The following is a 13,055-nucleotide window of genomic DNA, read 5'->3' on the forward strand; positions in this document are numbered from 1 at the left end:
GTGGGCCTGGCTGGCAGCGAGCCGCCTCCGGCGCTGGGTGAGGGGTCGGGGCCCCGTGGATCTGAAGTCGGCGGTCGTGGACCCGGGACGGAGGCTGTGTTGGGGAGAGCGTTACGGCCGCGGAGAAGCGCGCCCCGGAGAGCGGGCTGCGCTGCTTGGCCGCGTTGCGCCCCTTTCCCGCGTCTCCTGCCCCGGATGCGGCTCGGCTGGCGTCTCTGGCGGGCGCTCGCTCAGCGCAGCTTTGCGGACCCGGGCCTGGCCGACTCGCAGGTAAAAGGGTTTGCAGACACTTCTTGACGTGCTTTGCTGGCAGAGAGACGGGGGTTACAGGAGAGAACCCAACTCTCGCTTTAGCGTTCAGGCAGACTTGGGGGTCGGTGGTAATTTATTTCGGCGTACAGTTGGTTTGTTTCTATAAAATAAAACACTTATATTTCAAGACTTAGAATTTTCTTTCATTTGTTTTCTGGTCTTAGGACCAACAATTTTGTTGCGTATTTAGTGTGTTATCTACCCAAACTAGTACAGAGATGAAGATATTATGCACTAAGGTCGATTTCCCACCTACGTAAAAGAGTAAAGCTTTAATATTTTATATTGGGTGTTACTACATTACGAGTAGGATTCCCTCCATCTGTCTGTCTCGCTATCACGGTAAATCTTGGAACACTAGCATCACTTCCAGGAAATTTGGAAAAGCCAAGAATGCTCATCATCATACTCTATGACGTTGTTGAGTTGTATAGGCCAGTGAGGTAGGCAGGAGGACACGTTAACATTCTGATTAGAAGACACAACATTATCACTTTTTACACATAATACAGTCGTGTACCTTGAGTATCAACAGAAAACAACTGAAAATCTCATAGAAAAAATAAGAGAATTTAGTGAAGTGTCTAATGGCATCTAACTGCAATTTACAGTTATCAATAGATGTTATATATATAAACTGGAAAATAGAACAAAATAAACCATTCCGTTTGGCATGAAATAACTTGAAAAACGTATTTTTAAAAAGACGTAAAGCTCTAGGGACATAGATGAAAATATACTATATATGAGAATGTATAGATAGAAATACAATGAAATGCATAACATTCTTCTGGACAAAGGTATCATTTCTCTAAAAGAACATATAAATTAAACAGAATCCTAACCGAATTTTTTTGTTTGTTTTTAAAGACCATTTTTGCCTGTTTTACTGATATTGAAAATGTGATAATGCTCAGTGTTGTTGATAGTGTGGTGAGAGAAATATACTCTTAACAAACTCTGAGTGGAAATGTATTGGTAAAACTTTTATATGGTGATAACTTAAAAATTTTAATATTCATTCACTTATTGGAATTCATCGTGCTCCCAAGTGTGCAAATAAAAATCTGTGTCAAAGATGGTCACAGTAGGATTGTTTGTAATAGAAAACTTGGGAATAGTTTCGTAACCATTGATTGGAATTTGGTTACATAATTAATTGTACATCTACAGTGGAATAATAATAGTTTAAAACATTTGATAGTTCTAGATGTTCTAAAGTGGAAGTATGTTCGAAGTATATTATAAATTGAAACGAAAACAAACAGAAACATAAAACAAGTTGAACCACAGTATGTATAAATGTTTATGTATATGGGTGTGTATATATACATATATTTATATGTATATATGTGTATTTACTTTATTGTGGTCTGGAACTGAACATGCAATAGCTCTGAGGTATGCATATATTATTATGTATATTCATGTTTTGTTCTGTAAATATATGCATATTTGTAAATAAAAAGTGATGTTTTTATAATAGGAAAAATAAAATAATAAATAGTAAAGATCTTGAGATTGTAATTAGTAATTTAGGTATATAATTCCTTTCTGGATATATTAGTTATCATTCAGTGTAGAAGAAATATATTTTCTTTCACAGAGCTTTTCATATTCTTCACTTCATTTACTTTCTCTTTGAATGTTCTCTTTCAGCTTCTATCTTTGAAAATCCCTTCCTTTATCTACTTCCTTAGTATTGATTGCTATGATGTTTCCTGTAGGCACACAATTGAAGTTTTGCTTGAGGGATTTCACAGCCTGTTAACTTTTTCATAAACAGAAAATACAGTAGTTTTTATCAGTAACATTGTCCTAAAATCACTTTTATAGTACTCGTTCTTCAGGATGAGAGAGATGCTGTACTTAAAAAAGTTTGTAAGAGTATATTTCTCTCATCACATTATCAATACTACTGAGTATTATCACATTTTCAAAATCAGTAAAACAGGCAAAAATTAGAGTACAAAAAAATCAAAAAGAATGCATGGCAAAAATGTAAACATTCATGACAAATTTGAGGAAAAAATTCTTAACATAAAATGAAATTATTTTTTATACAGCAGGTTCTTATTAGTTATCCATTTTATACATATTAGTGTATACATGTCAATCCCAATCACCCAATTCATCCCACCAGCATCCCCACACCCCTGCCACTTTCCCCCCCTTGGTATCCATACGTTTGTTCCCTACATCTGTGTCTCAGTTTCTGCCCTGCAAACTGGTTCATCTGTACCATTTTTCTAGGTTCCACATATATGCGTTAATATACGATTTTGTTTTTCTCTTTCTGACTTACTTCACTCTGTATGACAGTCTGTAGATCCAGCCACGTCTCTACAAATGACCCAGTTTTGTTCCTTTTTATGCCTGAGTAATATTCCATTGTATATATGTACCACATCTTCTTTATCCATTCGTCTGTTGATGGGCATTTAGGTTGCTTCCATGACCCGGTTATTGTAAATAGTGCTGCAATGAACATTGGGGTGCATGTGTCTTTTTGAATTATGGCTTTCTCTGGGTATATGCCCAGTAGTGGGATTGCTGGGTCATATGGTAATTCTATTTTTAGTTTTTTAAGGAACCTCCTTACTGTTCTCCATAGTGGCTGTATCAATTTACATTCCCACCAACAGTGCAAGAGGGTTCCCTTTTCTCCACACCCTCTCTCCAGCATTTGTTGTTTGTAGATTTTCTGATGATGCCCATTCTAACTGGTGTGAGGTGATAGCTCATTGTAGTTTTGATTTGTATTTCTCTAATAATTAGTGATGTTGAGCAGCTTGAAAAGAAACTTTAAAAAAAAACCTAGCAAACAGAAAAATGGGCACATGACAAACAGGCAGTTCACAGAAATGGAGCTGCAAATGACTTGTAAGCAAACAGTAAAAGCTGCTCAAGATATGGAAAATAAAACTGAAATGTTTTCACCTTTCAGACTGACAATGACAAAATTTTGATAAAACATAGTGTTAGGAATGTAACACATTTTTGTCTGGTATGTGAGTTGATTCAGATTCTTGGCGAAGAGTGTGACAATATATGTCAAAATAAAAATGTTCAAAACTTTTATCCAGCAATTCTGCTTCTAGGGATTCAATACACTGGTGCATAAAATATGTAAATTTATTTCAGCATTGTTTGTAATGGCATACATTTGGGAACAATTTAAATTTTCATCAAGCAGCCAGTTGAAATGTGGTGCAGCCTTTGAAAATAATAAGGTTATATGAACCGAAATGTAATCAACATCAAAGAATTTTAATAAATGAAAAAACAAGATACAAAACAGTATATAGGAAACTACCGTTTGTATTAAAAGGCATATATATTAGTTTGTGTTTGCTTAGAAAACCTCTTGAAAGACACAAAAAATCTAGTATTTGTGGCTGCCTTTTGAGAAGGGAAATGGAGATCTAGGTAGGAAGGATCCTTTTTGTGATATAAATATATGTACTTTTGCACATAACACATTTTAAAATGGCTGTTTTTATGCATGTAAGGTGTCTTATCAAAATGACTTAATTGTAGGTCACCTGACATCCTGTTTTGTTAAGTTTTTAATACTAGAAGACTAGCCAGAAAATGACACGATAAGGCATTATCTGGCAATCTTTTAGATATCATGATTGTCATGGTAATGTTTCCTAAAATGTATTCTATAAACATCATGATTATATTATTCTTCTGGAATTTTTTGTACTCCAGGTAACAAAACCATGGCTCCTCTGAAAGCTAAAATGGAGAGACCTGATATTCTATTTTTAAAAATTAAGCTAATAAGTTTAATAAAAGTTATCTGTCAACTGTGACTGTCAGTTTGCTCCCATTTAGTCTAATTCTTTTGTTTTTAAATAGAGCTGAATAACCAACCTCCTGCTAAAAAGAAGGGAATGTCCTACCGTAGACCTTTTGTTTGGAAGGAACCATAGTGTGAGTAAAATGAGAAAAATGTTTGTATAAATTATAAAAACAATATAAATTGATTAGATTTTGCCAACATTTTCATTTGTTCATAGTGAAAATTAGTCACCGTTTCTCTCAAGTTTCTTGTAGAATTAATTTCATGCAAATATATAATTAAATATATATTCCATGTATTGTTCTAATGAAAGATTCCATGTGTCTCTGGGTTACTTCTACTGCATGTTTTATTCCAAAGTAACAGACCTAAATTTATCTTGTTAGTGCAGGCCTCTGTAACTGCTTTTTGGGTAGGATAGTTTCTTAATTCCAGCCCATGTAACAGCAACCTAGTAAGTTGCCAAGGTGTGGAACAGGAATGACAGAATCCTTCACAAACATCAGACTTTAATCCATTCATACTGAGCCCACTCAACTATCTAGTTCCCTGGTGACTAGGAAACCCATGAAACTAACACAGTACATACACCACAGGAGCCAAGATTTTGGCTTCAAGTCTGTAAAGAGAATTGTGCTTGGAACGGTGTGTAAAGTTTTCATGTTTTATAGACCTCAGGTCTTTTTAGTTAAATTCACTATAAGAGTCTAGATTGTCAGTTCTATTATTTTTTTCATTTCAGATTATAAAATCTATTATACATTTCTTATAGAAAATTTGAAAAGGAAATATTATTTATACTTTAGCATATTCTCTAGATTTTAAATACTTTTAAAAACAATACTTTCCATATTATAATTATGCAGATTATTGTAAGCATTTTAATTATTTTTAAAAAATTATTGTGACCATATTTTTAAAGGAATATGATTTTATAAGGTTTCACTATAATGTGTTTTCTTATATGTGTTAGATATTTATGTGCTAGATATTTATGTAGTTCACAGTTACTACTGTTTCATTCTGTACTCCCACAAGAATGAGAATGTATCACTTAAAACAAAAATCTTACAACATATTTTGGATTTCTCTTGAACTTTAGAGGAAATTTACCTTGGTTTACAAATGAGATTTGAGGAAAAAATTTAGGTAGGTATTATATTAGTAAATTGAAGGTTTAATTGAATTTATTAAGATAAGCTTCTTTTATAAGTCACAAGGAGAAAAACAAATACCGTAGGCTAACGCATATATATGGAATCTATAAAAATGGTACTGATGGACCTAGTGGCAGGGCAGGAATAAAGACGCAGATGTAGAGAACAGACTTGAGGACACAGCAAGGGAGGGGAAGCTGGGACGAAGTGAGAGAGCAACACTGACATATATACACTACCAAATGTAAAATTGATAGCTAGCTAGTGGGAAGCTGCTGCATAGCACAGGAAGATCAACTCCATGCTTTGTGACGACCTAGAGGGGTGTGGGATAGGGAGGGTTGGGAGGGAAGCTCAAGAGGGAGGGGATATGGGGATATATGTATATGTATAGCTGATTCACTTTGTTACACAGAAGAAATTAACACAACATTGTAAAGCAATTATTCTCCAGTAAAGATGCAAAAAAGAAAAAGATGTGATTCTTTTAGAAGATGGCTTTCTTTTGAGTGAGGAATGGATGTTATCCGAAGTTGGGCGTGTGTTGGGGGGGTAAGGGGTATGTCAGAATTGCTTGGAAAATGGTTTCAAACCTCATAAACTTTGTGAAAGAAGTTATCTAGACTAGTGGTTCTCAGAGTGAACTAGCAGCATTAGCTTCACCTGGTCTGATGTGCTCTAAGTCCTATTTGGAATAGTTCTAGATTTCTTTTATACAACTACCTGCCTCCTTGAGAATCATCATATTTGATTGCTGAGCTGTAGGATTTTTGTGCAGGAAGGAGATTTGGAAATCAATTTGTTCAAACTTTTTTACAGATATACTTAACGTGTACTTGTCTGGATATGTTCTGTGTGTGTGACTGAAGCTCTATGAAACATATGCATAGTTTTTCTTCAGTGTCAATGTGATGAAAATTTCATAATTTTTACTCTCATGAGAACAAGCTGAACCATATTATTTAGTAATATATGTAGCAAATTGACTTTCTTAAATATTCTTGGTATGAGTGGAGTGTTAAAGACATATCTACACTCATTTTGGAAGTGGTAACATCAAATGATGAGCTAATATTTGGAAAATCCTCGTAGGAACATTGCATATCCTATTAATCATCCTTTTGCAAATTTCTGCTATGCTAAGTACCCTTGAATAGTACAGCAACAGAAAATTTTTAAAAGACACCTGAGTTAATGTCATAATCTAAAAAAATTTATGTATTAAAAAAGATCTTTGGCAACTTGATCCAATTAAAAAATCTATACGAAATAACCCTTTTAGATTTGGCTACAGAAGGTGTTAATTTGTATTTTAAATTTATTGTCTCAGTTGTGTTTGAATTGTTTTAATGTTGGACATTTATGTACTTATAAAAGTTTTCAAAGAAGTTTTCTCAATAGAAAAGAAGTAAAACATCTGCAAATTTGATCATGTTCCTGATTTTTGGAATCATTTTCTTAGTTCTTTATAATAGGTACATAAATATATGTTTTGGTACTTGAATAATTAAATATGCACAGTAGAAAAAATATTTAATTCCTTTACTTAAAAACTGTATTTCCTTCCCCAACATGAGGGAGTGGAGAAAATGAGAAAATATTGGGGAATTCTGCAACTCTTTCTGAGCTGCAGGGGTTCCCCTTTCCCTCTGCTTAAGCCAGGACCAGAGGGCTTCTCCTGATCTCTCTGCATCTGGCACTTGCTACTGTGTGTCAGGCTGCCTTGAAATAATATCATGCTAGAGATACCAGAGAAAAATTAGGAAACTGATTCTGGTTTGATAGTATTTCCCATTCTGGACTTCTTCTCCCATGCTCTTGCTACTGTTTAATTTTCAGGACCTTCAGATGCCGAATCATTTTTTTCTACATTAATTGCATTCAGTTGTGTAGATTTACTGAATCTGACTCAGAACTGGAACATGTGACCTCTTATGAATTTTTTTCCTCCTAGTTCATGGATAATTTCTCACCCAATTATACATATATTTCAAAAATCTTACAAAAGGAAACTTGAAAGGGAGTTCAGTAGAAAAGTCTATTTTCATTCTAGAGAGTAGAGTACAGTAATAGTAGTGGGGAGAGCTGGAGAGGGCAGCAGGTGCAGAAGGTAATTTTCAGTGGCATTTAGAATACTAACCTGGCCTCTGATGATGGTGTTTTGAACCACTCTTTCCCCAGTTTATAGAACTGTGACCTTGAACAGATTATTTAAACTCTGTGGGCTTCTGTTTCCTTACCTGTGCAATGAAAATTGTAATATCCACCTCAATCAACATATACAAAGTTCCTGGAACCTCATAGATAATTAACAATTGATATCTAAAACTGAAATCCAATGATACTGAGTGCTTTATGTATATTATATCAGTTCATTTGAAGAATTAATTCATTAATTAATCAGTAGGTAACTCCTCAGCTCTTTATAACTAACTGCTCCTTTTAAAAATACTTTAAATCTTTTCTAAAAAAATATTTTAAATTTTCACTGAAAATAATCCCATTTTCGGGACTTCCCTGGTGGCTCAGTGGTTAAGAATCCGCCCGCCAGTGTAGGGGACACGGGTTCGATCCCTGGTCTGGCAAGATCCCACATGCCGCGGAGCAACTAAGCCCGTGCACCACAACTACTGAGTCTGTGCTCTAGAGCCTGCGAGCCACAGCTACTGAGCCTGTGAACCACTACTACTGAATCCTGTGCACCACAACTACTGAAACCCGTGCGTCTAGAGCCTGTAATCCGCAACGAGAAGCCACCGCAATGAGAAGTCCGTGCACCACAACGAAGAGCAGCCCTGGCTTGCCGCCAACTAGAGAAAGCCTGTGCACAGCAACAAAGACCTAACACAGCCAAAAATAAATTTAAAAATAAATTTATTAAAAAAGAAATCTTTTATTTAGCCTCATCCAAGGTAGTTTTAAATTGAAGTGTAACAACAGTTATCTGCTTGAGAAGTTAGAAATATGACCGGTTTACCTATGCTTTCCAGCCCTGTGGTTTAGTATTATGTATTATATAATTATATGTATACATAAAAGTATATAATATATAAACAGTATTATATGTCATATGTGTGTGTGATATTTACATATTTAGTAAATATAAATAATTTTAACATAGTAATCTCTACATATGAGGTTGTAGAGATAGTATGTGGTCAAGAGAATTACATCTGCAATTATGAGCACAATAATGTAATACTATAGACAACGCAAAAGTGACAAAAATATACAAATTCATGGCAACTATCTCCATGTGAATCAACTAACAGTCAAAAAGCTTTTAAATAAAGGAAATTTACACAGAGAACCTGATGTGTAAAGTGCATAAATCCTGTAGTCCATGATGATTCAGAGTCTGTAGGGAATTGTATTCAGAGAAAACAAAAATATACCCAGAGATGTGGAAGAATAATTCAAGCTTTTAGTGTAGATTTTCTTAAAGGGTGTAGCATAAGATTTTACACAGCAAAAAGCTTCATTTAAACAGTAGTTTTTGGATACCTACCATGTGCAGGCACTGTTCTATGTACTAGGAGTACAGGAGTAAAAAAATAAAAATCTGTCTTTAGGAAACTTACCTTCTAGTTGGGGGTTCCATAAAACTTAATCCTTGTTAAGGCTCTTACTTCAAGACCATTTACTTTTTATTGTACCTGCTGCTAATTCTCTCTCTCTCCCTACTCTTGAAGTTTCTTTATGAGGAGGCTTGCCCTCCTTCCTCTTCTCCACCTCTCTCCACCGCATGGCACCCCCTCCAAGCCAGAAAGGGGTTTTCTTTCTGCCCCAGTGGTTTTGTTGGGCCATAATAGGATGGCAGAGACCCCAGCCCTCCCTTTCATAAACATGATCTCCTTTTGGGCCAGTTTCTCAGGGACAAGGGTTGGGGAAACCCATGAAAAACATCTTCCTGAGCTCTGTTTGTATCATAAAAAATCTTGCTGCAGAATTTTTTGTGAAGTGAATTTTTAACCTACCTCATTACACTTGCTAAAATACATAAACTGATTCAGTTTAAAATTTACAGCGAACGTTTTTATTATCCATGGTAATGTCACATATGAATTAGTCTATAATCCACAAAACTTTTGCTGAGCCACAGTAGAGAGATTAATATAAATGTATCACCATTACTGTAAAACCATTTCAAAAACTAGACCCACCCAATTATAAAATAAATTTCATATTCAAAGAGTAGCATATTTGAACTAGTTGTTTTTGCTTTTTGATTTTACCAAGTCTATCACCAGAACTGCTTGCTGTGCCTTACAGAGACAAAAAGTAGCTCATTAAATTGTACATACAGTTGACCCTTGAACAACACAGGTTTGAACAGCGAGGATCCACTTATACGCAGATATTTTTTACTAAATAGGAACTGTAGTATCACATGATCTGAAGTTAGTTGAATCCGCGGATGTGAACCAGGGATGAGAGGACCAACTGAAAAGTTATAGGTGGATTTTAGACTGCTGAGGGTCAGCACCCTTAACCCCCGTTGTTCAGGGTCAACTGTATTTTTTTCTATTTTCAACTCTCCCCTACCTCAGAGGCAAATATTGAAGAGTTCTGGGTTGGCCAAAAGGTAGGCAGCTGCACTGGGTAAAAGGAAGGCACAGGGAAACTGGATCACCAGTCAATGCTGCCAGAACTTCTTGCTAACTGTACAGCCTTGAAGAAGAGCCTTTTAATAACTTCTCCGTGCCTCAGTTTCCACCTCTATTATATAGTATCTCTTCTATAAAGCTTTCTATGAAGTTAATATTTGTAAACTGCCTATGAAGATGTTTTAAAGTATTTTTGTTGAATACAAGTTAAAGATAGAAAAGGATCATCAATAATGATGGGAGGTCTGATTTGATATATTGGCCACAAAAATAATAATCAGTTTTTGGACGTCCAGTCTTTTTCATCCATCAATATAAAGCTAAGAAATGTGAAAAGAAAAGTGAGCAAAAGAATACGTAATACCTGTAGTGAATTTACTGCAAAAATCTAGTTAAACCCTAAATGCATAAGATTTGGGTGGGATTGGAGGCCATATTTCTGGATACCCCTGTCAAATCTGATTTGAACTAGTTTGTTCTTCAGTAGTGATTTCAAGGAGCCTACCCCTAAACGTGTGTTATTTTAGAATTTCTGTCTTTCAAAAAAGTAGTTACGGAGCTATTATAATATTCAATCCAGAATCCGCAGGCAAGCTAAATTAGAAACACAATGTATCTGTTGCTTTTAAACCTCCAATTTGGGGGGCTGTTTCCCTAGGCAGTCATTAAATTTCCATTTGTCTTTATCTTGCTTCATTTGAAGACATGAATACAAGTTTTATATGTTTGAATTAGCAATAGGTATTTAAAGTGTCACTTATAAAAGGAAGAATCAACAATCCTTTTGAATATAAGTAAAAGTTCCTGAGTATCTACTATTCTGTAATACTTTTGCGTTAGTGATTCTTTAAAATCTATTAAGTCACCATATCAGTTAAACTTTCTCTTTCAAAAAGCACATTATTATTCTTAATATTTAAGGAATTAAGAATTATGTTTAATGGCATGGTAATACAAAGGGAAATTTTCCTTAGCATATGGGAAAAGTTTAAAGGAAGATAATATTTAATATTGAGATGGTCACTCAGATATGATTTAGGTTTAAACTGAAGAAGTCTTGCTAGAAAGAAAATAGCAAAATGTTCCCTAAATTATAAGAAACATCCACCTGTAGAACATGAATCCTTCTTAAATTGTTTTATCATAAGAGGATGGCAGAGGTATGTGCAAATATTTGTGTAAATGGAAATTATATAACATTGTTCCTAATACCAAAAAGGTGTAAACAGTAAAAATGGAATAGTTTGAATAAGTTAGGGCATAGTCATTGGTACCTTACATTTAAACAAATGTATTTATTAGTTTCACAGTATATTTGAAATAAGCGGCAAAGAGATGATATCTTTAATATAAATTTTCTGCTCATTTTAAAGTCTATTACTAAATAAATCCATTCATCTTAAAAATATAAGCAGACACTTAAGCTATGCTTTACTTATTTGTCTTTCACTTTGCTACAAATATGGAAAGCCCTCCAGCAGTGTCTCCATTTTCTTTTTCCTAGGTTTTCCAGTTTGAAACTCCTTACAATGTTCATAAAATCATATCTGCTAGAATTGTTACCGATCCAAGTCCTTGGACTCTTTAATCAATAGAAATTGATAAGAGGCCAGACAAGAAATTCAGGCAGGGCTTTCCTGGGGCTCGTGCTGCAGCAGTGGGGGGTGGGGCGAGAACAAGCAGCTGGTGGCCTCGCTCACTCCCCGAGGCAGGGGCTGAGCTGGTTCCTTACATGGGGTGAGGGCAGGGACGGATCAGTGGGTTGGGCAGGAGGCGTAGCTTAGGTGGTCTTCCCACCCGCTTGGTGATGCTGTGTGCAGGGACCACGCACAGCACTCTGCTTCTACTCTCGGCACCTCAGAAATGGCAGTTGGTTTGTGGCCTTTTTGTATCTTATTGCTCATCATTGCCCCACTGTGCATGCGTGCAGTTATTTTCAGTCCCTTATAGTTTCTTTGTGTTATGTTGCTCGAGGAGAGGAGGGTCCCGGGTCCCAGCCCATCTCTTGGTGTCAGCTTGGAACCCAGCAAAAAGATGCTCAGTAATACATGTTAAATGACTGGCAGCATTTTTTCTAATACTACATTTGAATACCCAAGTAGGGGACTGTGGTAGATGGACTGGGACTTTGCAAGAACTAGCTGTATTTCCTGCCCCTGCTAAGGAGCTGAAGGAATTATATGGACAGGGACCTCTTGCTTTCTTTTCTCTCCTCTCACAGCTGAAGGCACTGGAAACAGGCAGAGCCCAAGGTTTGAGATCTCATATGCAGGTTTCCAAGCCTTGTGCCTAAAGAACAGCAAGATTCTCATGTGCCCAGAGTCTCTCTTGCCAAGAGACCAGGACAGATTCTAGTAAATACTCAACTGCAAAGAGCTGATCATCATTTTCAGTTTTGTGATTGAATAGCAGTGGTATGGTTCAAGGACTTGCGGTTTTATTGAACTTTGCTAGTGTGTCACGATTTACAAAGGTGAAATTGAAGCATGAGCATGTAACACAGCTGCAATGTTTGTTGCAACAAATGGTACCCGGGTAAATGCTCTCTTGCTGTGGGATGCTGTTTAAGATACCAGGGCTGCCTTACACAGCTGCAATATTTGTTGCAACAAATGGTACCCGGGTAAATGCTCTCTTGCTGTGGGATGCTGTTTAAGATACCAGGGCTGCCTTGCACAGCTGCAAACCACAGCTTCCCCAACCTCATGCTATCTCACCCATGTCTCCTTTCCCTCTTAATTACACTTCAGCTGGCTTAGATTCCCCTGTATGTAGCCTAAGCCTTGAAAATGCGAAGGCCTCTGCAATTGAGTTCTCTAGACCATGTGATGCTAACCTATTACGGAGACACAGCTCAGTTTTCTGATTTCCCTTTGATAGAAAGCCAAAAGTCAGTCTTTCTTCAACGTATGGCACTTTCTGGCCTTGCTGAGAAATCTGAAACAATCCACTGAATGTTAAGGGAAGATTAAGTTAGAACATTCACGACTGTACCAACTGGACATTATCCTGCCTTATATAACATTTGTTGATAAAACTATATTGTAAAATTTTTAAGAATTGGGAGAGAATTTAGAGTGGTGAAAAAAAAAAGAAACCAGTGGCTCAAAGGAGGGAGGACTAAACAAATTCCATGAGACCTGCAGCTTGTTAGGCAATGTGTGGGTG

At 36.2% G+C, this 13,055-nt stretch overlaps 1 protein-coding gene across 6 annotated transcripts in view; it reads left to right on the forward strand.

Moving 5' to 3' along the window:
- Window positions 1-13,055, forward strand: part of LOC131757092 (phospholipid scramblase 4-like) — a 38,258-nt gene that overhangs the window by 728 nt on the left and 24,475 nt on the right. For 2 of the 6 annotated variants that reach the window (XM_067033609.1, XM_067033612.1), the window contains one exon: window positions 4,180-4,254. The exons of 3 other annotated variants lie outside the window; for them this stretch is intronic. The gene's annotated coding sequence lies outside the window, so the exon portion shown is untranslated. Of the gene's footprint in view, window positions 1-4,179; window positions 4,255-12,113; window positions 12,242-13,055 lie in introns of those variants that run through there. One more of the 6 variants, XM_067033611.1, reaches the window with a different exon arrangement.

The sequence above is a fragment of the Kogia breviceps genome, chromosome 5 (genome assembly GCF_026419965.1).
Source record: "Kogia breviceps isolate mKogBre1 chromosome 5, mKogBre1 haplotype 1, whole genome shotgun sequence".
NCBI classification, from domain to species: Eukaryota; Metazoa; Chordata; class Mammalia; order Artiodactyla; family Physeteridae; genus Kogia; species Kogia breviceps.